We start from the raw sequence: 26142 nt of genomic DNA, 5'->3' as shown, positions 1-26142 counted from the left end.
CTTTGATGCACAGATCATTTTAGTTGTTGCTTTTGGACAGTGCAAAACATACATTTGGTTATCCTGGGGTCATATCTGTTACTCTGTTTCCTTTTCACCCAAAGGGATATTTGAGTTGATGGAGGAAGAGGGAAGTAGGAGGCAGGGAGGAGGTAGATGGGAGTTGTCTGTTTATGCTGGACCCCCCGGGCCGCTTATTTTCCCTTCTCAAGGGACGTGAGCACATACCCTGCAACTTGATGATAGGAGCTGTTCACTGGTGTTTTGGGGCTGTCCTCATCTACTCTGTTAACGAAACTACTAAGATGATGGTCTTCGACTTAGGTCCTGGGTACTCTCCAAAGTGACCTTCTACTTCTGTCTGCTGTCTTTAGAAACTTGCTCAGTTAATGTGGCAGCTAACCTCTGTGAACAGGGCTGCCAGCCCAGCAGGGGCCCCTTTAAGGTGGAGCGTCCGCGCCAGGGTGCACAGCGTGGGAAGCAGAGTGTGGGCCTCAGCCTGCTCGCCTCCCGTCGGGCACTCTCGTGGGACAGTTGTCCACACAACTGTCTGTGAGGCTTACACCTGTACAAGTGGTTAGAACAGTGCCGGGCACATGATCGATGAGAGATGTATCATTGCGGCTGCTGGCGGTGGTGGTGATTATTATTATTATCATTACTGATAGCGTTGCTTTCAGGGTAGACCATGCTGGTAGGCACAATAATCTGGAACAGAGGATTCAGGTGAACTTAGTGCTTATAATAATGTTTGCAAAAGCAAGTGATTCATTCTTTTCAGATTTCTTGCTACATTTCCATTAGAGTTCTTCTCTTCATGTGTCAGAAACGGCTCACACAGAGCCCTTAACCGCGTGACAACTGCTCTGCGAAATGTGGGCCGTGAGTTGTTCATTCAATCAGCACAGCAACCTTAGGAAATACGCGCTATTATTCTCTGCATTTTTGCAGATGAGAAAACCAGGGTGTAGGGCGGCCAGTTACCTGCCCGAGGTCAGCTCGTGGGTGGCGGGCCTGAGCCTTGAGTCCGTGTCTGCCCGGCTCCAGAACCTCTGTGCTGTCTTTTCCAGCATCCATAGTCTTTGAATTGGTAGCCCAGAAAGCGTCTTCGAGTTCTGAGGGTTAACAAAATGTGAAAACATTGATTTCCCTTAGATTCTTGTATCTGTATCCTTTTCTAGACACGATGGAGCAGGATGACAAATGAACTGTTATCAGTGGGTCTGCTTCAGCACTTTTTATTTATAGATTTTTATATGTGGCTTTTCCTAGTAGCTCGAAATACAATACAGCGTGGTACAACTTATTTCTGTACAACGTTTAACGTCTTGTGAAGGCGCTTCTCAGGCATGTTATAAGCAGAATATATGAATAAAAGCCAGCGTGTGGTTGCAGAATATTAAGGTGTGAAGGCTGGCGTCAGGCGTTCATGCATTCACTCAACAAATACTTCTTACTCACCTCTTCTCTGGAGTCACTCTGCCAGACACCACAGAGACGGCGAAGATGTGGAAGGCTGCAGCGCAGAGGAAGGCTCTGGGCCTTCGGGGTGGGCATTGCTGGGGTTTGAATCTCAGCTCTGTCGCTCACTGACTGGGGGTCCTGCCCCATCAGTGGACATCTCTGAGGCTTAGTTTCTTGTGTGCATAATGGGGAATAATAATACTTGGTAGGCTGTTGCACGAATTAAATGAGATGCATGGGGAAGCCATCAGGCCGCTGGAGGTGGTGGGTACTGACCCACAGCGGTGCCCTTCCTCTTCCCCCATCTTACCTGTCTCTTCTCCCACTTCCACCAATTACAGGGGCTGGGAGAGATAAAGATACTTAAACTCCAAGATAGAATCCTTCCACATGTTCCTTTCTGGCTCTCCCTTGCGGGGCTGGGACAGACCCGGCAGCGGGGTTGGGTGATACGTGAGCTGGTGCCAGGGTAGCGTTCCTGTCACGCTGGCTTGTTACCCAGGAGGCCCAGAGGAGGATGGATTCCAGGAAGCAAGGGCAGCTTGGAGCCCAGCATAGGTGCCTATGGGTCCCGGGGGTGGGGATGAGAGTCTTCTGGGGGAGTAGCCAGGAACTCGGGTCCCATGGAGATTGGAACAGGCCAGAAAAGAAGTCAGAGGCGGGCTGAGTGGAAAGGGTTTGAGACGTGCGTGGAGGGCGAGGCAAGAACGTGAGCAGCTTGTCCTTGGGGACACGAGGGGGTCAGGCGGCTCAGATCTGTGGCTGGCGGGCGGTGCTGAGGCGTGGGGAGAGGCCTGCAGCCCTCCTGCACTGCCTCCCCCACTGCTGCAGGGCCTGTTACGGACTTCCAGCTCCCTGGCCTCCCACTGCAGGGTTTTTCCAGAAGCACTGCAGCCTCTCCCAGCAAACAGCTAAGTCAAAATTACTAGTTGTTGCCAGTTCTCACTCTAGATCTTCAAGGGGTAGCCGGTATCATGGGAAAATAAGCCTTTACTTATTCCAGTTGGAGATTCGGTTAAACACACCCAGATCTGTTTCTGGTGAGGCCGGGAGCCCGGTCCGCAGGGCCCTGTTTAGGGTCCTGCTGGCCTTTCTGGAGCGTGGGCTGTGTTGTGAGATCAGGGGTGTTTTCAGGGAGATGTTCCTAGTGGTTTTATGGTAATGGGCCACCTTGTTTGGTGTCTGGGGCAGGTGCCGTGTGTGGTAGGGATGGAGCGCGGGCTTCACAAAATCATTACGGTCTGGGACCGGCTACCTCAGCCAGGGAGCAGGAGGCCCTGACTCATTTATTCTGCACTGGCTCATGGGCATAAACCAGCCCTTCTGTGAATAAGCAAACAGAACCTGCCCAGGTGCAAGAGAAGCTTGATTCAGCATTTAAAAAAAATGCGAGAAATTTAAAAAACGTATTGAATCGGGGAACAGTTTGTTTAAAGTAAGCTACTGTAATTTTCAAAAGCCCATTTTATAGAATTAATAGAGTGTATTAAAATGAAATGAACAAGCAGACTTTAAAAAAGCGACAGAAGGATAGTTTTGTGGGGAGGAGAGTAATCCTTGAAATGGATTCCAGGTTGGTTCCTTTGGTTTCCGGGGAGCTGAGTGGAATGAATGTTTGCTGATTGCTCTAATAAGTGAGACCGTCTGGTCAGCTCCGGGACGGGCCTGGGCGGTGGAGCCAGTTCACCCAGGTCCACCCTTTCTTAACTGTGATCCTGGACAAGTTACTGAATTCTTTAGATCTCAGTTTTCTCATCTGTAAAGTGAGGATAATAGTGCCCATCGTATTGGGCAGTTTGCTGATTGATTTAGAGAATGTATGTGAACGGCTTAGCACGAGGTGGTTACTTGGTAGCATCAGCTGTTGTGATTACACAGGTGCACAGGAAGGAAGGTGGAAGGGAAACATAGGCGCGCAGGAAGGAAGTTTTTAATGTCTTAAGTCCTAGATGATTATAATCAGATACGTCTTGAACACCTGCTGTGTATATGTCCCTATGATAAGGTGCCTGGGTGTAGACTCTGATCCCAGAAAACTGCCCTCGGTATCCTCACGTAGCTCATGGTCTTAGGCTGAGAGGGGCAGGACCGTGACGGGGTCTTGCCGTTCAAGAAGGAATTCTTAGTGTCCCTCGGCTATTTCAGTGAGCTGCCCAAAGGATACTTGCCGTCCTTGGCTTATTTCCCATCTACTCTACTTACAGATGGATAGAAAATAAGTACTTCTTGGGCCTCGACATAAATAACTCAAAATACCCAGGGTACCTTTGGGTGTCTTATTTGCATAGAAATAAGATTTATTTAAGTACGTTTGTGGCTACATAATGGGAACCCAGCGGAGGAGACTTGTGTTTGGGGGGATATTTCTTTGGATGTGGCTCTGACCTGCAAGCTCTTGTATCTAAAGCATGTCCTTTGGTGTGGACATGTGGGAGGGTCCTTTTGTCTTTTCACTGAACTCATGGCCCATAGATTTCTGGGCCACACTAACGAGAGAGCTGAGTGTAAAGGGGGTTTTGTTTGTTTGTTTGTTTTGTATCTCTCCTCCAGATGGAGGTGTACACGTGTTGCTGCAGAAGGAGACTAGGTCGGTGGAGAAAGGATTCCCGAGCTGACTCACTCTGTGGCCATGGGCAAGTTCTTAATCCCTAAAGTAGGAATTTAATCATTGAGACTCAGGGGCCATTTGAATGCGAAGCAATAAAGTTTATGGACTGTGAACAGCTTCATCAGTCCAAACGGTGGCTGAAGCCAAAACCTGAGCATAAAGCTAGTTACTCTGCTGGATCAAGTGAGCTGTTTCTACATCTTGGGCCTTGGATTGTCTCAAAAATGGGTTTTCTTTGTAGAGAGGATATTTTTCACTTAAGTAATTAAAAATCGTGAGAGTGTTTTCCATGAATATCCTTGGGCATACAGGAGAATTTATCCAGCGTCACTGGAATTACCTTTTTCTCTTCCTCCAAGAGTGAGTCTGGACCAGTGCCTGGGCGGTTATTCGTGTGGAGCGCAGAGGCCATGAGAACACGCCCTTTACGCAGAGCGGGTGTCTCATGTTCTGATGGAAACGAGGCCGGAGACAGGAGGAGATGCAGGAACTAGACCCGTCTGGTCGCCTGAAAGCACGGGGAGGTGACTGTTTGGCTTGTGGGGACAGCCCTTCCTGGGGTGAAGGCACGTGGGAGGCACCAGCTTTTTAAAACTCTCTTCCCTGGTCTCTGTAAGTGACTGTTTCATTATCTTGGGGGCAAATGTCATGCCAGTGTGAAGTGGACAGGCATTACTGCAGCTCTTAGTCACTTCGGAATAAGAGTCAGAGAATGAATGGAGAAGCTTTGACTAAAGCTAGCCATGTTCATCTATTTTATCTATATGAACTAAAAAATCTTTGAAATGGCAAAATCGTGCATCTGAAGGGGACACGTGGATTCTGGAGGATTTGTAGACTTCATTTAACGGTTTTGTCAGTGACTTGTTGGAGTTAGAAGTCACGGGAGGACCACTGCTTAGCAAGAATACATCAACAGAAATAATGTTATTTCTGAGATCAGTTGGACCAACGTAAGTATTTTGCAGAAATAATAGCACCATTTGAGATCATTTGGACTATCTCCGTATTTTTCAGATGAACAGAAAGAGGCCCAGAGAAGTGAAGTGCCTTATCTAAGATGGCCCAGCTACTGAGGGGAATGACATTGTCAGGAATGGAGCCCAGGTGCCTTGTTTCCATCCCACTGCTCTTGATGGGCCATGCAGCATCCTTGGGTAGCACCGCCAGCTGGCAGGTAGTTTTAGGTGCCCCGACAATGATGCCACCTACACAACGGCCTGCTCTTAGGTTTTTCAGAATCTGGTTATGGAGCGCCTACCGTGTGCCCAGCACTGTTCTCAGTGCTAGAGATACACAGGTGAAAAGACAGGGGTTTCTGACCTCAAGGAGCTCTCAGTAGAGTGAAATACAAAGAAGGGACTATATTATTAAGCCATAGCTTAGTGACATGTGGAACATCTTCCTTGGAGATGTAAGCTCTCAGTGCCTACTTCAAGGTCAATGGGATTAGTTTTAATTTCCTGTTGATTTTACAGCATCAGAAATGGAAATCATGGCCATAAACTTCATGAATCAAATTGACTCCAAATGATCCCAGTCTCATCTGGATTAAAATGTGAAACTCTTTTTTCTCTGCACTTCAAATCCATGATCTTTCTGGAAACACTTGCTAAGAATAGTTCTGGAGGAGTTTGTTTATGGACACAAGTCAAAAATTAAATTGTTTATGTCAAAGAGAAGTAAGATGTCGATATGGGTATCACTGCAGCTAAGTCAGGGGTTGAATTATTGGCTTTTTAATTAAATTGAGGCCCTTTTTTTTCCCTGGGAGTGCAGAAGTGGCAGAAGCTTAGGAAGAAATCTACTAGGTACTGGGCAGTATCCAAAGCACTTTATTTGTGGAATTGTTTTTAAACCCATATAAAAATACTGGAAGGACTGAGGTTCAGGTAGACGGAATGCCTTGGCAGGGGCAGATGGCGTGGCAGGGAGACCCAGCGTTTGCACAAAGTCTGTCTGCCGCTGAAGCTCCTGTGCCCAAGCGTGGCGCCTCCATGGGTACCAAGTGTGATGTGGCAGCGGCCTTGCAGTTGCTTTTGTGTCATTCTTGAACAGGACTGCAGACCTGGAGCATGGGGTCCACAGCTCACACCATTGTTGGATGCGCTGCAAGCAGCAAGGTGCAGTGTGTAGACACGGTAGGTTCTTTGTAAGTACGCGTGAAATGAACAGAGGCAGCAACTGAACAGTCAACAGGCTTTGTGAGAAACTGTGTTCACGAACAGGGCACGTTACCTTCCAGGGTCCCTGCAGGTGAGTGTAAAGCTGACCTTGGAGAAACCAAACAAACTACCCACCCCAAAAGAAAAGTCTTTTTTAATATCATTTGCTGTTCATAAGCGTGCCTGTTTGCAACTGTCTTCCCACATACTGTTTTCTTGCTTGGTGTTTTCTTCCAAGCTACCTGTAAACAAATTATGCATTCATAATCTTATGGCAGGCTGGCTGGATCTAACAGAGTCAGGAAGGCTTCCAACACATTAAGTGTTCTTGAAGGTTATATAAAGGAGGACTAATTATCGCACTGACGTGATTATAAGAGAGATGCTGGAGGTCTCTCTTTTTTTTTTTTAACTCTAGGTGTGTGGGCTTCAGTAGTTGTGGCGTGCAGGCTCAGTAGTTGTGGCTTGCGGGCTCTAGAGTGCAGGCTCAGTAGTTGTGGCGCACAGGCTTAGTTGCTCTGCGGCATGTGGGATCTTCCCGGCCCAGGGCTCGAACCCGTGTCCCCTGCATTGGCAGGCGGATTCTCAACCCCTGCGCCACCAGGGAAGCCCCGATGCTGGAGATCTTGATTCACTGGGATTTTGACAGCAGCCAGAGTGGTTAAGACGCTTTGAGAAACAGCAGAGGTGATCTGTTTCCACCAAGTGATTTTCTTAAATCTGTGACATGGGCGTACTCTAGGCTCCCGAGCAAGAGGACGGACTAAATAAGGCATGGAGTCACTGGGGTTGGAGTGGTGATGCGTCGCTGGTGCTCACAGTGGGAGCCTGTGAGATGTTATATTTAGTGATAATACCTCTCCCGTAGCCATCTGTCTCTCTCTTTAATAAGCCATGTTCCTTATCAGGTAATTTGTGTACATCGATTACACCATTATACTTGTTAAATATTAAAGCGTTTATCCCCCCCTTGTGTGAAGTCTAATTAGGCAAAGCGCTCAGCACAAGCCTGGATTATCAGGGTAATAGTCTGCTCGTTACCTGCGACATACCTCAGCTTCCTGGATCATTTGTGTTTTTTTTTTTTCCTCCTATCAGAGTGCCCGTGTACCTAATACAGTGCAGGAGGGTTTGGTGAAGGGTTCAGCACCGTCGGGCCATTAATAAGGGGCCTGCTACAAAGATTATGAAACCTTTAAAAAATGAGTGGAGCGATGTATTATCTATAGTTGGCATTTTTCATGAATCAGTCTTCTGAACAGATATTTCTGATGAAACTAATTTGACTAAATTAAAGAATCTTAAAATAGCTTTAAAGGCTAAAAATACAAGTTACAATGTTGTTTGGAAGAAGAGAAAACCCATCAGTAAGTAGTTGCATTTTATACATGCTGCTGATGAAAAGAATAATTTTAGATGTCAAACCAGTATCACCTGAAAGTCCATGGGGTGGTCCATTACTTACTTTTTCAACTTATTTCTTCTGTGCAGTCTAATGCAAAAATTAATTTGCATCATGGATTTCCTAGCAAGCATTTTATTAGTATAAGGCCAAAAGTAAGGTTATGAATCAGGCTAGTATCTTTGATAAGTTATCTACATCCTTTTGAGACAATCATTGTAAAGACCGTTTTTTTTGGAAGTGTTCGTGGTACTCCCTCATTATTTACATTCCTAAAAAAATCTGCAGTGTGCTGTGAGCATGTACACACACACACACAGGAACATGCATGTGCACACGTGTAATCTGGGGCTGATGGGCATGAACCAGATAAGGATTAAGCCCAGTTTACTGCTTATTATTCTCAGGGAGAAAAGCTTTTAAGCCGTGTTTCATGTAATGGGTGGCTATCGGGGCGAATCGGTTTTTCCCTCTCATGGTCCCAGCAGCTCCTGTTAGGGTTTTGAAAGCGCCTTCATCCCTTCACAATTGCAAATAGCAGTAGCGTCACTTGTCCTTTATGCACTATGGAAAGAAAGCAGCCTGTATCTCCTTAAAATGAGAGTTTATTTTGGGTTGTTTTTGAATGTAGTCAAATCAAAATGAGACTTAGCTCTGAGTTAAAATATGGATATAAAGATCAGAGAATGGAAGGGAACTCACAGGTCATCTGGTCTAATGCTTCTGCTTCTCTAGTGGGGAAGCTGAGGCAGGGAGGCACGTGGCTCCTCAAGGTCACATGGTGTTAGCAGGGGTCCTGCTCTACTGCACTTGTCTGCAGGCCTGATGGTGACCCTCGGGCCAGGTCCCACCTTCCGGCCCTTCACAGGTATAGTGTACCTGGGCCTGGATCAGTTCGAAAATTTTTTTAAATTTAATTTTTATTTTATACTGGAGTCTAGTTGATTTACAATCTTGTGTTAGTTTCAGGTGTACAGCAGAGTGATTCAGATATACATGTACATATATCCACTCTTTTCCAGATACTTTTCTCATATAGGTTATTACAGGATATTGAGCAGAGTTCCCTGTGCGACACAGTAGGTCCTTGTCGTTAATCTATTTTATATATAGTAGTGTGTATATGTTAATCCCAAACTCCTAATTTAACCCTCCCCCCACCTTTCCCCTTTGGTAACCATAAGTTTGTTTTCGAAGTGTGTGAGTCTGTTTCTATTTTGTAAAGAAGCAAAAGCTAAGAGAATTCAGCACCACCAAACCCGCTTTACAACAAATGCTAAAGGAACTTCTCTAGATGGAAAAGAAAAGGCCACGACTAGAAATAAGAAAATTATGAATGGGAAAGCTCACCAGTAAAGGCAAACATACAGTAAAGGTAGGAAATCATCCACACACAAATATGATATCAAAACCAGAAATTGTGGGAAGAGGAGAGCACAAATGCAGGATATTGGAAATGCATTTGAAACTTAGAGATCAACAAGTTAAAATCTTGTTGATCAAATTCAACAAATCTTGTGTAAATATAGACTGCTATGTCAAAACCTCATGGGGACCACAAACCAAAAATCTACAGTAGATACACACACAAAAAAGAAAAAGCAATCCAAACACAAGATAGTCACCGAATCACAAGAGGAAGGGAAGAAAAAAGACCTGCAAAAACAAATCCAAAACAGCTAACAAAATGGCAGTAAGAACATACATATCAATAATTACCTTAAATGTAAATGGATTAAATGCTCCAACCAAAAGACATAGACTGGCTGAATGGATACAAAAATAAGACCCATATATATGCTGCCTACAACAGACCCACATCAGATCCAGGGACACATACAGACAAAGTGAGGGGATGGAAAAAGGTATTCCATGCAAATGGAAATCAGAAGAAACCTGGAGTAGCAATACTCCTGTCAGATAAAACAGACTTTAAAATAAAGACTAAGAGACAGAGAAGGACACTACGTAATGAGCAAGGGATCAATCCAAGCAGAAAGATTTTGAAGGAAAGCTTGCTGCCTTACAGCCAACTCAAGGCAGAGTGGGTGTAGTCTGAACCTGTCCGGGGTTGGAGAACTTACATTTTGTATCTGCTCATTGGCATATTCCTAGAAGTGGAGAACTGGGAGCCAGCGTGTGCCTCTGAGCATCTCTGAGTTCAGCAGGGGGTCAGCAGGGAGGCCGCTGTCTGCTGTCCTGGGATGATGATCCAAGGGAGGGGCGCCTGCCGCTCGGCCGACCTCAGCTGTGAAGGCCCAGAGTCTGGCCTTTTCCAGCCTGCGGTTGCATCGTCAGGCCCCGAGTAAGTCATCCAACCAACACACCCCAGGGCACAGGGGTTAGGGGTTAGTTCACCTTGACAAATAACTGTCTTGGTGGTTGGTAAGAAGCGTGGTGGTTAAGCCTGTGGGGTCTGAAGCCTAATGTATTTGGGTTGCACTAGCTGCCGTGTATGGAATTTAGGCAAGTTACCTTACTACTTGAGCCTCAGGCGTTTTGTCTGTAAAATGGGAATAGTAGCAAACATTTATATTGTACTCACTATGTGACAGCTGTTGTCTCAGTGCTTCAGGACCACTGACTCATGTACTCTTCACAGAAACCCTATGAGGTAGGTACTACCATCATTCCCACTTTACAGATAAGGAGACTGAGGCCCAAAGAAGTTCAGTGAATTGCTCCAGGTGACACAGCTGTTAAGGGTTGGAGCCGGGGTGTGAATCTTGGCAGCCCGTTGCTCTTTATCTCTCTCCTCTGCTTCCTCTCAGTGGGATTAAGATGATTGTGAGGATCAAGTGAGATAAGCTCTCAAGCAGTATCAGCTGTCCTCGCTGATTGTAACAAAGCTGACAGTGCCTCAATAACAGCAACAGGAAAATCTACGTGATCAGCGCCTTCTTTACCCGTCACCCAGCTCCTAGAAACGAGATCATGATCAGAACGTCACTTTGACAATTACAGAAGTCACACAGAATTCGGAAGGCTTAACCAAATGTCCCTCTGTGTGGACAGTGTGGGCACAGCCATAGGAGAGCCGACCAGGGCTGGGGGGCCGCGGGGCCGAGCCGATGGCTGAGATTCCTTTCCTGCTCGCAGGACCTGGTGACTTTCTCCGCTGCAGGTGGCTCTGGGGTTTCAGACAGCAGCTTTGAACTATTTCCCCTCATCTGTCATCTGGACAGTTGAGTGGATCAGATCCACCCAGAGTGCTGTCACTGACCTCCGCCGCAGAGGTCAAGGGTGACACACCTTCGAGGAAGTCTGCCACCGCTGACCAGCATCTTCCACTTTGTGTTGAGTTCATAGCCTCGTCGTCAGGTGCAGGCTTCTTTCCGGATTGTTTTGCTATGGAGTTTAGAGATTATGCTGTGTTGTTCTTTGTTTCCTTTTAAATTCATAAGTCATGATAAGTATATGTGTATGTAACGTGTGTGTGCCTTTTGACTTATAATAATAAAGCGAGTAACGATCCAGTAAGCATCTAGAACGTTCCCTCTGAAGCCCCTCCCATGTACTTCCGGGTCTTATTTCCTTCCTTCCTCCTGCCCCACCCGAGGGGTAACTGCTCCTCCAGATATCGTGTTAATCATCTCCTTGCTTTATTAGAGTTTTACCACCAGTGTGCATCCCCACATAGTTTATTGTTTTTGTGACAGGCTGTTGAATTGGAAAACTTGACTAAAGCCTCCAGATGCACTAGATAGCAGTTACAAAAATGAGGTGTGAGCACGACCAAGATGGGCATTTTCAGAGGCAGTATCGGCACACGAGGCTCACAGCTCTCGAAAATCCTCCTTACTGTGAGGGTATAAGAAGCACCCATCTATCTGGAGAAAATTCTGCTGTGAATCTGCACCAGCCCCTCCCCTCCTGGAGGAAATGGGGGTGGAGGTGCTGCCCACGCACCCCGAGCCCTGTGTCCCCTCAGCTGGGTGCGTGGTGGGCTGGCTCTGACTCTGGTGAGACGTTTGGGGGTGTGGAGAGTGAAGAGCAGCTGGGACAGGCCTCCCCGCCACTGCTGTGTTTCTTGGGGCCATTGTAGGGGGGCTCCCCCTGGACCAGGTGTGGCCCCTGCAGGGAGGGAGAGCCAGCCTGGAACTTGACCCCTGCCCAAGGACACAGCCAGTGGAGAGCTTGTGGAGTGAGTTTCAGGGTCTGGGTGCATCGCCCACACCACAGGGATCGGAGGGGAACCCCTGGAGAATCCACAAAAGTGCCCACGAGAGTCAGAGTCAGGCCTGAGTATCGGCTGGTCCATAGAGTGCAAAGCCATCTGTGCTGGTGAGGAGGAAGTTTGCCTGCATGTAAGAGAAACAACAGTGGTAACACACAGTAGAAGTTAATTTCTGTCTTACGTAGAATCAGTTGGGAAGTAGGCAGTTCAGGGATGGGATGGGGGCGCCACACAGATGTCAAGGTCACACCTCCTAGTTCACTGCCCCACGGCCCAGGCCCATGACTGTGGTCCTCGTGCTCCTGCTCAGAGGGGCTGCTGCAGCTCCAGCCATCATGTTACAGTTCAGGCAGACAGAGGCAGGATCTGCTCCCTCCCTTTTAAGGATACTTTCAAGATACATCACCCAACATTTCTGCTTATATGCCATTAGCCAGAGTCGAGTCACGGGGTCAGGCCCAGCTCCAAGAGAGCCTTGGAAATACAGACTTGTTGCTGGGTAGCCATGGGCCCAGCTTAAAGTTGGGATTCTTTTTGTCAAGAGGAAGGGACTAGTGGATATTGGGAGGCAGCCAGCAGCCTGTGCCACTTCTTTTTCATGGCACTAGCAGTCAGGTGGCCTTTTTCCACGTTCCAACGCTGGAGGGGAGGGTAACCGCGGCCAGCAAGGGGGGAGGGGGAGGGGAGGAAATGCAGAAGCCAATGCCTCTTACTCTTTTTGGCCTTACTTAAAGGGTCGATAATACACTGACCTGACATTTTATTTTTTGAGTTACAGTTGTGTTTTGTGACTTAAATTAACTTTAGGACTTTCTGTTACCTACAAGTGGCCAGAGAATTATGGGACCTACCAGAGTTTCCCTCGGGTAGCAGGGGGAAAACATACTGCTTGAATATTATATTTATTTCAACTTAATAATGTCTTTGTTATATAAAACCACCATGCCGTTTTCACACCTAAAATATTAATAATCATCCTTTAAAAATCGCCTAATACCCAGGCCATATTTAAGTTTTCCTCATTTTGTAATTACCTGTGGTGATGGATGTTAACTGGACTTGCTGTGGCGATCGTTTTGCAGTTTGTACAAATATTGTATCATTACATTGTACATCTGAAACTAATTATATTATGTTAGTTATACCTCAATTAAAAAAATACATACTCTAACCTAGTAAGTCTGCTTATAATCATTCATTCTATGGAGATCATCAGACTAGTATCCAAAGGTGTGTAAAAGCATGTTCATCAAAACCTTATTTGTAGAGAAAAGATCCTAAATATCACTCAGTGGGAAATGGGTTAAGATATTATGGTGCCTCCATACAGAGGAATTATTATTAGCCATTAGAAAGAATGATGTAGATGATTAATGATGTGCACATATGATTAAACTATATTGATGAGTGAAAAAAAAGGTTTCCTTGATTATCCTTGAGTATCTCAAGGAGTATCTTTTTCTTTGTTTGCATCTCATTTCCAAAAGGTCAGCGTGTGTGAGGTGTGTTTCAGGTGTATTTCAGCTGGCATAGGTTAGCCCTCAATGTTCCCCTATCAGCAGAAAGACCTAGACCTCTCAGCACACAGAGTGCCTGGTGCGTTGCCTCCGTGACCCTGTTTTAGGAATTTGGAGGAGGTTAGCAATAATCTGTATTCATGTGTCACACAGCTGCTGACTTCTAAATCAGAAAGCTTGAGACAGTGGAGTTTGACTTGGGGCTTATCCTGAACAGAGAATTGATTTATTCTTACTAACAGAAAGTAAAGGTCTTCAAAGTGGGAAATAAAGGAATCTATTTTATGCTTAAATAGAATTTCACATTGATCATTGATCGAGTGCGGGCCTTGGATGTGATGTTGTAATGGTAACATACCACAAGGAGCTTATTCCAAATTGACTAGGGTGCTTTATAAGATTGTGTATTTAGAATATATGGATATGATTGTATTTTTATTTAACCTGAACTTACTGGATACCTTCCACATGAAACACTGCTGTGTCAGACAAAAGACATGGAAAACAATGGGTTTTCTTAGGTCACTATTGCCTCTTCTCCCCTCTTCTTTCCACATGTTTTACTCTTTATCAATATATGTTATTAATCTTCAGAAATCCTCTTTCAGTGCTATACCATTCCCCAACATGTCAGTCTAAACGGCTGGTTAAGGAGTATCATCGTTTAAAACTACGGGTTCTCCAGTTTTTAGGTATTTATATGTTATCCTTTTCATATTTACAAATGAATTTGAGATATCCACATGTTCTACTTTTGAAAAAGAACAAATAAAGAACAACAATAAACCCAGTATCATCAAAGTTACAAAATAGATAAATTAGAAATTACTTACATTCCTAAAAAAAAAAACCACCACCAAACTTTCCTTCATCCATGCAGTGATACAAGGTAATACAGATAGCAGTTCATATGGTGAGGTAGTGTATTTGGAAATGACATAACTTTTAAAGATGCACGTATATAACTTTTTTGCAACTTGACTTCTTGCCAAAAGTAAGGTGTCTGTGAATACTTCTTACTTTTGGTGTATATTGTAAACTCTTGAACCTTGATGTTATTATTTATTCATTTAACACATGTTCATGGTGCCCCTGCTATATGCCCTGCATTGAGCTGGTGCCAGGGAAAAGTCACATGAAGACACAGCTGGTTTTTATTCTAATTTCAGGGTTGGGGAAATTCAATGTCTAAGTGAAAGGTCAGCTACTGGAGAGTCAATTTGTGTTCATGTTTTGGTTTTCAAGAGATGGGCCTGGAGCGCGCGGCAACTAATTTGATACCTGTTCTATGGCAGCTGATAAATAGAGTTACCCACAGTGGATACTTATGGATCTTAAATTGGTGTATTTTGTTGTAGAAATACTGTTAAAAACTCTAACTTTTGTATTTCAGGAAATTAAAAATAGTGTTTTTGAGTGCAGATTTTACATGTTAATATCTGTCAAACACAGTAGGAGGAATAGTTAGCCGTTGTTAGTTTATTTAAAAACATGCCATTTTTAACACACTAGCTTCTAGAAAACAAGGAAGATGTGATTAAAGCTAGATTGATCCAGATTGCAGCCTTTGGCTTACATTACTTAATTCTCTTAACTTGGAAGATTTAGAATTGATTGTAAGAAAGGGTTTGGCGAATGACACTTTTTGGGAAATGTTCTTGTTTTCTGCGTGCTATCAATGCATTATGGAGATAAAAACTCTGATAAATTTCATCAGATTTCACTCTGATGAAATGGCAAATACAGAGTTGCAGCATGGCCTGACAACTAGGTTATTATTTGATTCAACATTTTAATTTATTTTCTAAATGATTAACCATGACAACAGTTTAAAAGATGTTCTTAACGTAAAATTATAGAGGATGCTGACAAGTAAATATCTGCTCTTTGTTGATCAGGAATTACAGCCTAAGCAAGAGCTTTTCTTTTTATTTTTTTTAATTGTGGTAAAATACACATAACATAAAACTTACCATCTGAACCATTTAAAAATGGTTACTTAAAAGTGTACAGTTAAGTGACATTAAGTATATTCACATTGTTGTGCAGCCATCACCACCATTCATCTCTGGAACTCTTTTAGGAGCTGATTGTTATTACTGTTATTTTGAAGTGCCATGTTCTAGCTAGCCTGATGGAATTTCATTACGGACAGGTGGCATTGCAAGTTCTCAGGTCTTTAAGTTTTAAGGTGGTGTGTCACAGGACACGCATCTTTAGAGGACTCATGAGGCCCTTTCTTTAAGGGCGCCCTTCCATTTCCCCATACTCCCTAATCCCAGTGGGGATCCCAGCCAAGGTTAGTTCTGCTACTGAGTCCAAGCTTGTACTGCTCGCTGCATGACAGCCAGTAAATCGAGAGATGAGGTGTTGGGACGGGGAATAGTAACTTGATTTGGAAAGCCAGCAGACGGAGAAGACGGTGGAAGAACCACCGGAAGTGTACGGAAGAACCATTTTACCCAAGTTGGAATTCAGGCTTCTTTTATACTGAAAGGGGAGGAGGGTGGTTAGTTGTTGTAAACTTCTTGGTGCTGGAATCCTTTGTTCTTGCAGCTGTCCACCTAGGTCAGGTCAGGATGTTCCCTTAAACCTCCAACAAGGCAAAGGTTATTCTCTGTTCTGCAACTTTTTATCCTTATGTGAGTGGGAAAGTGTTATACCTTTAAAGGTCAGAGCCTTGAGAACAGCTTCCTGTATATTTCAGGCAATAGGCAACATTCTTAACTTGTAGCAAAAGCAACAAAATACAGAGTTAAAGAAACAGATCCAATATGGAGTCAGATTTGTTCTTCCCTATTACAATTCCCTGAGCTTCCTCAATTTCTCCCACTCCTCCTCCCACGGGTATCTGCTTAAAGTCCCCACAAGCTTTAGACTGTGTCCTGCTGGCTGAAGGATGCAGGAGGCCAGGTCACGGTCATCCCGGGCGTGGTGCATGAGAGCTGCCTGAGAGCAGCCTTTCGGGGTTAGTGAGGAAGGTCTGGCCAGTGGCAGTTGGAGTCTGGTTTGCAAGATGATCAGAAAATGGAAAACACGAGAATTAGTTGTTACTGACAAGCACCAGCAACTTGAAGGACACACTGCCCTAGGAGGAGAGTCAGAGGATGGCCAGAGCTGGGCTGCTGCGCCCACTTGGGAGTTACTGGCTGGGCCTGGAGGTGCCACTGCCGGTGACCACGTCTGTGTCTCCACACGGTCCACATTATCACTTGACTTTTTTTGCTCGTTCCCCACCCCCTTTTCTTAGATAAAGTCCATTCAGAATAGCAGTCGCTTAAACATTGTCATTCGCAGCATGGACGTAATACACATGTAACAATGCAGAACATTTTTAGTCATCTAGCGTAAGCAGTTTCTGTATTAACAACTTGACTGGAGGGCCTCCAGTGTGCAGATTCTCTTGGTGCTGCACTTCGGCCCTCTCTGGAGCCAGGGCTGAGCCGGGAGCCTGGCCTCCTTCCCAGTGGTCGTCCTGTCTCTGCCTTCATAATCCTTTGGTTGGTTAGGATTTGGGGATGATGATACTGAGAGTCTAAAGAAGGGAGTGTGGTGACTTGTAATGTGATTTTGGCTTTGCGTTTCTCAAGGGACGAGCTTTCTGCTTTTCTATCACTGAGGAGCTGAGAGTCGGGGTTGCAGAGTGGGGGTCTCTATCTGCTTCGTGGGCACCTTCAGAAAGAGTGGAAGGATTTACCTAGGAGGTCTCTAGTCTGGTGGGCTCCCCCTGCACCACCCTTCCCTGTGGTCCCCCCTCTGCCGCAGGGATGGCCTGGTCCTGCTCACGTCCATGTTCCTCCTGGGAGAACTCAGCGGCGCTCCCTCCAGGGAGCTGGGGTGGTCGGGCATGTGTCCCTCCCTGAGGCAGGAGCCTGGGATCATCTCCGTGGAACACGCTGCAACCCTTCTTTCTCACTGCTGCAGAGTGACCCCAGGAGGAACCCAGAGTCCCCCCTCCCCACGTGCTGGGTGATGGGGATTACCCTTCCCTGGGGGGTCAAGGACCGGGAAGGGAAGTCTTGTCACGTTCTAGGTATGTTCCCCGTATGTCCTGGAGCTGGATCCTCTGCGCCTGGGCAGTTCAGGAGAAAAACATCGTTAGATTGAAGTGAAAGGAACCATAGACTCCTGGTTTGCCTCGGTGAGGTCCTGGGCTCTCTCAGTTGACCTAGATCTCGATCGAGTCGAGATCTCTATGGAGTCTAGCTAGCGCTCTGATACTGAAGCTTCTCTACAGCAACCCGGGCTGTCCAGTCCGTGTTTGAATACTTCTGGGGACAGCAAACTCACCACTTTACGGTACGGTCCATTCTGAATCTGGGTGGCCCAATTTGAAAGCTTTCCATATGTTTTCTACAGCTGCTACCCATTGGTCTTAAATTCTGCCCCTTAGAGACACGAAGTGCAATTGGATAAGATGGGTACAGTTTGCGTGTGAACCCTGTCTGGAAACATGCACCCAGTCATGTAACAAGCAAGCAGGCAAGCACACACATGAATGTGTAAGTATCAGAGTGAGCTGAGCCTGCTTCTCGACTCCATGTGTTATTTTGTGTGATTTTTCTCCCTTGGCTTAACATGCCAACATTCTTGCCCAGAGCGTCCCAGTGCATGCGTTAGTTTTCAAAAGATACGACTTTCCTTCCTGGCAACAGTGGTACATTTCAAGCACACTGGGCTGAATCTGGTAGGCCCAATTTAACTGGTTTATGCCGTTATGGAAATATCTGTGGGATATTTTGTCAGAGGACAGAGATGAAATTTGTGTTAATTGCCTTGGGTAAATATATTCAGCTTAAAAAAGAAAGGGAACAGTTAAAATTTCCCCTTGGTAAACTCGCCAGTAACATGACATCTGTAAACTCATAGCTCCTTGCCTGAAGGATAATTTTATTTAGTCCTCTTTTCTTTCCCTTTCTTGAATGGCCCAGGCTAGAGGGGAATTAATCTCCTAGGGTCCAGGAAGGAGTTAATTTTTTTTCCACAGTGCAGTAATACACACCTAAAACCATTCCGGAGTTTTGGGTAGAACTTGTAAGAAAGTCTTAAAACTTGAGAAATGAATTAACAAGCCGCCTTTTTATGCGGCAGCAACGTGCCTCTTCACTGAATGAATAGCACTTTATCCTCAGCTGCGTAATCGTGGGCAGAAATGTGGAGCCACCTCTGCATCAAGGAGGGTGCCTGTGTGTGTATGTGTGAGTGTGTGTGCCTGTGTGTGCGTGCGTGCTCAGATTAGAACAGATCCATGCAAATAAGATGAAAAGTCTGACCTAAACTCACAGAACCTTGAAAGAGAAGAATTTAGAATAAAACTCTATCTTCAGCTCACACCACTTAGATGAAGCCTTTGTTAAACTTCATTCTTACTATAGTTCTAATAATTCCTGCTGCCCACGTGGGGAATGTTCCATGTTCTGTTACTGAATGCAAGTTTGTGTGCCCGGCCCACAGTGAGGCCAAACAAACTGAAACTTTGGAGTTTGGAGCAGAGAAAAGTCTATTGCAGGGCCATGCAAGGAGATGGGTGGCTTGTACCCCCCAAACCCCCCCCCCCCCCCGAACTCATCCAAGCGTTGCAGCAAAGCACTTTTAAAGGCCAGGTGAGGGAGGGGCATGGTTAGTTGTTGCAAACTTCTCCGTGTTGCAATCCTTTGTTCTTGAAGCCGGTCAGTGTAGTTCAGGTTCAGATGTTCCTGTAAACCTCCAACAAATGTTATTCTCTGTTCTGCAACTTTTTATCTCTATATGAAAGGACTCTTAAAGGTCAGAGCCTCAGAATGGGCTCTCCTGTATATTTCAGGCTACAGGCAACATTCTTTTACAAAAGATGCAGAGCCAGCCTGACTAAGCACAGGCCTCAGGGCACAAAGGTTAAAGAAAAAGGAACAGATCTAATATGGAGTCAGATTTGTTCTTCCCTATTACAGTTCTAGCCTTCATCCTGCTCACTTCTTATTTTTAGGGCTGACTAATAGGTGTGTTAATATTTTTCCAAATCAAATAGCTGAAATATGACTGTAAAATCGAGACTACTTCTTGTGAAATAATGTAGACATAGAACAGTGATCCCTTTGTGCAGTCACTGTGATGTTTTACACAGACTAATTCCCTTAATCCTCGCAACAGCCTAAAGAGGTGGGCGCACCCGTTAGCTCCATTGTACAGACAAGGAAACTGAAGCTCTGAAGTCTCACCAGCTCACCCCGCTCGCCTCTGCTGAGGGGGAGCCCTGCCCGAGGCCCTGGCAGTTTGTCCTGGTGGCAGTTTGTCCTGAGTGTGGCTCAGTCACTCCTTGACATGGCCTCTCAGAGCATAGTTCCTAGAACTACCGTCCCCCTTGTAGTGACATCCTGCGTCTGTTGTATCAGTTAGGATAAGGCCAAGAGGTTACCACAAAGAGACTCAACAATAATTTTAGCGGCTTAAGGAAAAGAAGGTTTTATTTCCCTCTCACGTGGTCTGAGGGGACATCCAGGCGAGCAGGGCAGTTTTGCTGCCGGGAGTCCTTCGTGGCCTCAGGTTCCTATTCCTTCCAAGTCAGTGCTCTGTCACCTTTAGGGTGCTGTCGGCACCTGTGTGATGGGGGCTGGGTGGTGGCCGTGCTCAGATTCGGCCCCTGGGGATGGGAAGGAAGTGGAGGTCACCTGCCCTGTGTCTGCTTCGGCTCTGAGGCCTTGTCCGCCCAGGCGCGGCGTGTGATACCCTGTACATCTTCCATGGAACAGAGCTTAGTATCACCTGCCATGGGCACGGTGCCACGCCTGTCTGCAAGGAAGGAAGGGACATGCAATCCAGCCATGGTTTTAGGAAAAAGGGGAGAGCGGATTTTGGTGGGCAACCGGCAGTGTCCACCATGTGCATAAAAAAGAACATAATTATCTTGATAAAAATAGCATATCATCATTATAAGAAATCCAGCAAGTAAAGAAAGTATTTAAAAAAGAGAGAAAAAAATCACTCCTGATTCCACTGAAGCAGAATTTTTGTTTTAAAGTATCACCCACCCCTTCCATTAAGCTCTCTGATCTCCTCTGGGGGGATTACATCTCTCCCTGCAGGGTAGAGTCTGGAGGGATTGTAAAGCAGGGGCCTCTCCCTCCCCTTGCCCTGGGGGGAGGGGTGTGTGTGACCCAAGCTGGGTAAATGGTGGTGTTCCTTCCCAAGGATTAAGGAGAGTGACAAAGATTTAAAATGCCGGGGCTCATTTAATCCTGATGGTGGCACCTGAGCGGCATTCCTGGGTGAGGACTTTCTTGAAGTTGCCTTACTTCTCACTTATTTACTAGCTTGGCTTCCCAGCTCACAATCCCATGAGCTCCCGGTATCCTCGTCGTAAAACTCGTTTGGTTTGAGTTAGTCAGAACTGGTCCCTGTTGTTCGCAGCTAAAGATCTCTAACTGATAAACTTGCTATTTAGAGGAAATTTCTGCCAACGTTCGATGTATTTTCCTTCCATTGTCTCTTAATATATTTTTACATATTCAATATTTATATTGTTCATACAATTTTATACCCATTCTAAAAATAAGTGTTTTTCCTGTTTCACCAAGATAGCATGGATGTTTCATATTTATTAAGATAATTCACATATTTTGTGTCTTAAATAAATGTTTTTCTTTATTAGGCCTCATTTTAGGAACACAAGGCTATTTCATTTATTAAAGGTCCTGAATATACTTGCATTAAAATTTAATTTTCACTTATTTTAAAATTTGTAACTACTTGCAATACCTTTTTAAATCCAAATATGCATATCCAAGTATACACTTTCTAACATCTAGGCGATTCAGGCAGGAATGCCAGTGTCTTATTACTAAATCCAAGGCCCCATGACTTTCCCTGGGTAATATGGCCATGATTATTGACCAACATTATCAATTTCTGGTCTTTGCAGACATTCAGGTCTATTGGTGCATTGTCACAGGCTCTTATTTATCGAGTTGGCTTTCGGAGCCACGTTGGACGCTCCCCAGGGTCTTGGGCAGCCAGCAGGCAACGATTCTGGTAGCTGTGTGTCCAGAACCCCCCGGCTCTGACTGTTCTGGAGGGTAGGCTTCACTGGAGAGGCTTGAGTGCCTTTGAATTCTCCGCCCATCTGAGGATGAGCCTCTACCCACACTGCCCGAGGAAGCCTGTGCTTATTCCTGGCCTGATGTAGCTTCCTGGGTAAGGATGGGTTCAGGGTCAGGTTAAACAGCCGGGGTCAGGGGTAGGTGGAGGCACCGGCCAAGGCTGACGCAAGGGTGGAGGTCACGGGTCAGACGCCTCGAGGAAGCAGGGTGTGTCGGGGCACCAGGTGCACGTGGGGCCTCACACCTGACCCCCTGCCATCCTCTAACCCTGAAAGGTCATGACACGCAGAGCATGTGCCGTGTCTCACCGGCAGCCCTCAAGGCTGCGGATCCCGGGACGTCTGGGCAGAGTGCGCTTACGTTGGTGCCTTGCTTTGGACTCCCTGCAGCTTCATCGCCCCCGTCTCTGCTCGTTCATGAGCCGAGGGTGTTGTGGGCAGGATAGTCGCCTCCGAAGATGCCCGCATCCTCATCCCTGGAACCCGTGGTATCTCACGTGGCAGAAAGGGCTTTGCAGATGTGATCGGGATTAGGGATCTGGAGACAGGGAGATCCTTCTGGACTATCTGGGGGGCCCAGTGTGATCACAAGTCTTCAAAGAGTCAGAAAAGAGATGTGATGAAGAGAACAGAGAACCAGATTGACGTGATGTGAGAAAAACGCAAGCAGCCATCGCTGGCCTCAGGAGTGGAGGCCGGAGTTGCGGGCCAGGGTGAAGGCGGCTTCTGGAGACTGGGGAGGTGAAGAGATGCTTCTCCCTGGAGAGGCTCCCTGTGTTCCAGAAGGATGCAGCCCCGGGAGACCCATTTTGGACCTATGACCTCCAGAACTGTAACAGAATACATTTGAGACGTTTTAAGCCACCAGGTTGGTGGTAATTTGTCACAGCAGCTGCAGGAAGTGGGCGCAAGCATGCTGCCGGGTTGGCCCTGCTTCCCGGGGTCAGCCTGGCTCAGGGGATCAGAAACAGAGAAGCCAGCGCAGAGGGTTCATGCAGAAACCCCACTTTCAGGCGCCAATATACCCAAGAGCCAGAAAATCCTAGGGTTTTAGAAATGGGATATTTGAAGCCTCCCTCCTAAAAAAGGTGATAAAATTGGTGTTAAAATAGAATAAACTACTTCTACTGATAGAAGAAAGTCTCCTACCCTTGAAAGATAGACTCTTTGGTCAGAGTTCTATTTCAAACTGACTATTTTGATTTTCACTTCAATTTGGGACCAGGATAGTTTACAGATTATAATATAGCCACCTGAGTTTTCCAGGGCGTTTGTAGAATGTTCTCACTTACAGTACCATTAAATGGTGAAGGTGTATCATTATGTTTAACCATGAGCTTCACAAAGGAGCCACTTTTTCCAAAGTGAAGGTCACATAGTGTGGGAGGAGCTAACCATGACCTCTGTGCCCTGAAGCAGAAAATAAACCTGTCGACTTACCTTCCTTCCCCGCCTTCATCTTCTCTTTTTATCCCAGTAGCATTGCCTTGTTAGTGGTTAGTTTTATAGATTCCATTTCCTTTTTTTACTCTTGCTAACCTGAGAACTGACACAGTCAGCCACCCTTGAGGTCTGAGATGAACATTTATTCTTCTTCCGAATAGTCCCTCGTATCTGGAGAGAATGGAAGTGATGTGACGTTTCCACTGATGTGATGCTAATACCTAGTGCTGATGTTTAATGTGAATATATAGTGTTTAATGCCAATATATAATGTTTAATGCTAAATATAATACTGATGGCCAGATTTTTTTTGTTGTTCTTGGCACACTTGTCTTTTATCAGCATGTTCAAAATGTTAAGCACACGTATGATATTGTTTGCGGTTCTTTAGGCTTATACCAAGAGTCCTCCCAAATATAAGAACTTGAAAATAAGGGAAATAAGCTTTGACCTTAAAATATGATATCAATCCATTGGGTCTTTGGGTCAGAGCCCCGACTACTGCATCTCTTTCAAGAGGTGAAGGGTTCCCAGAATTTCAGTTTGAGGGTAGCCTGACTAAGTGAATATTAGCCTATGTACCTGGAGGAGGCTGGCTCTCAGGTGGAGACACGGAAAAGGACAGTCTTGAGACAGACATAGGAATTGCCTCTCTACGCTTTGTCCCCAGAACTGAGGTGGGTGGCTGGCAGTGGTAGCCAGTGAAATCCAAATAGTTGCTCTGAAAAGACTTATGAAATGTCTGCACCCGCCCTTGTTCTGGTTTCCCAGCAACGTTCCGATGATTACTTGGCTTCCTGTGTAGCAGATCCTGCTACTCAGGAGACTATGCTGGTCCCTGTGACGTTATTTCCCATCGCAGAAGAGGAACTGGTGCTCTGATCACGCCCAGCACGGGGACTAGGTTAGTCTGAGTCTCTTGAGTGATGACTTGGCCCCTGCCGGTTAAATCAGGTTTCCGGGTGTGCAAGGCCAGTGCTCCACTGGGACTCTGGGCTGCGAGGCCCCCTGAGGGGCGGCTGGCCAGACCGCGTCTGGTGGCCACACGCTCGTGTCCGCAGACTTCCCCGCTCGTGGGCGCTGGGACAGGGAAATGAGGTGCAGATGGTGTTGGGAGTTTGTGGCCACACCTGCCTTTGAATCTTGGCTGTCACTTAATAGCTGCTTGACCTTGGGCACATAACGTTCCTGAGCCTCAGTTTTCTTCTCTGTAAATTGGAGACACTACCTATGTTTTAAGGGTACTTGGAACATAGTGAGCTTACAAGAAATTTTAGCTGTTGGTATTCCTTTAATTAGCTAAAGGCATCATGAGATGCTGTAAATAGCTCATTTCTTCCTTCATTTATATGAGAATATTTCATCTTGTGTTTCATTTTATTTATTTATTGATTGAAGTATAGTTGATTTACAATGTTGTGTAAGTTTCAGGTGTACAGCCAAGTGATTCAGTTGTATATATACATACATACATATATATTCTTTTCAGATTCTTTTCTATTATAGGCTATTACAAGATATTGAATATAGTCCCCTGTGCTATACAGGTCTTTGTTGGTTATCTTTTTTGTATACAGTAGTTTGTTCTATGAGAATGTCGATTGGGCTCCTCTGTGCCACGCTCTGCAGTGTGGATTCCTGGGAAAGAGCCGTCCCAGGGCAGGCAGCGTAGCCTCGCGACCTGATTCCTCTTGCTGCCTTGTTGGTTTTTATGTTCTTTTTCTCATCTAATGAGAAAAAAGAGAAAAAAAAGATGAGTAAATAATTACTTTAAATTATTTGAAATGTAAGCAAAATAGCTTATATTGAACTTAAACCAGAATTGGTCAGTCAGCTTTAAATCACAGAAAGAAAGACTTCAGTACAAAATTTATTTTTTGCTAGTTGAGGACTTACTCAGTGTTGGTACCAGCATGTTAAGACACTCGGCTGTAGCAACATGTTAGCTGCTTTCTATCTTTACGTTGATTGCAACAGGGAATTTGTTTTTATAGCTATTAATGTTTCTTTTGAAATTAATATGCTAAGGGAGACATTTAATGATCCATAAAAATGTTGACTTTATGTAAAAGAAACAGCCAAAGCCAATTAGCATGTATGAATTTGCATCTGTAGTCCGGCTTGTTAGCTGTAAATGTGTTTTCAATGTGATGCATGGTATTTTTTGACTATGTGATATGGTGAGAAGAAATGGCTGTCGTTTCAAATTTAACCTTTGAGGTGGCAAATAGAATTGTGTTGACTGTTACAGTCTATGTGTTTTAGGTAAAATATTTGTGTAGTTATTGATTTCACAGTGAAGACAGTGCTCTCCATGCTTCTTCAATCAGAATCCTTCTTTGTGTGTGAGGTGGGGTGGGTGGAGACAGGGGGCTTGAGGTTTTGGCTGGGGCTCTGGGGTGTGTAGTTGGGTCTCTGTGGAGGACCAGTTACATGGTCTCCAGGGTGGTGTTTACAAGGAGGACCGGGGGCCTCCCGAGAAAGGGTGTAGACTGGGCAAGATGGCCCTGAGGGTTAGTGATAGGTGTCAGCTTTGGAGGGTGAGGTGGGATTTACGTCCACACGCTGCCCTCTGTCTGGCCTGGCCTGGTCTGGTGAACTTGGCCCGAGTCCCGGCGGGCAGTGGCACTTTTCAAAACAGATGGTGAGGGTGTGACCTCCTGCACTGTTGGTGGGAATGTAAATTGGTGCAGCCACTATGGAACACAGTATGGAGGTTCCTCAAAAAACTAAAAATAGAACTACCATAAGATCCAGCAATCCCACTACTGGGCATATACCCTGAGAAAACCATAATTCAGAAAGAGTCATGTACCAAAATATTCATTGCAGCTCTGTTTACAATAGCCAGGACATGGAAGCAACCTAGGTGTCCATCATCGGATGAATGGATAAAGAAGATGTGGCACATATATACAATGGAATATTACTCTGCCATAAAAAGAAATGAAATGGAGGTGTTTGTAATGAGGTGGATGGAGTTAGAGTCTGTCATACAGAGTGAAGTAAGTCAGAAAGAGAAAAACAAATACAGTATGCTAACACATATATATGGAATCTAAGGAAAAAAAAAAAAGAGGTCATGAAGAACCTAGTGGCAAGATGGGAATAAAGACACAGACCTACTAGAGAATGGACTTGAGGATATGGGGAGGGGGAGGGGTGAGATGTGACAGGGTGAGAGAGTGTCATGGACATATATACACTACCAAATGTAAAATAGATAACTAGTGGGAAGCAGCCGCATAGCACAGGGAGATCAGCTCGGTGCTTTGTGACCACCTAGAGGGGT

The 26142-nt window shown here is 45.5% G+C and overlaps 1 protein-coding gene across 2 annotated transcripts in view; it reads left to right on the top strand.

The window, feature by feature from the left end:
* The window catches only part of CSGALNACT1 (chondroitin sulfate N-acetylgalactosaminyltransferase 1), a 321372-nt gene that overhangs the window by 4589 nt on the left and 290641 nt on the right, over positions 1-26142 (top strand). Inside the window, exon 1 of one of the 2 annotated variants that reach the window (XM_061177601.1) lies at positions 6192-6213. The exons of the other annotated variant lie outside the window; for it this stretch is intronic. The gene's annotated coding sequence lies outside the window, so the exon portion shown is untranslated. Of the gene's footprint in view, positions 1-6191; positions 6214-26142 lie in introns of those variants that run through there. 2 annotated transcript variants of the gene reach the window in all.

This window comes from Eubalaena glacialis, chromosome 20, assembly GCF_028564815.1.
Source record: "Eubalaena glacialis isolate mEubGla1 chromosome 20, mEubGla1.1.hap2.+ XY, whole genome shotgun sequence".
Lineage (NCBI taxonomy): Eukaryota > Metazoa > Chordata > Mammalia > Artiodactyla > Balaenidae > Eubalaena > Eubalaena glacialis.
Note: the sequence above shows the minus strand (reverse complement) of the source record. Positions and strands in the feature narration are given on the sequence as shown.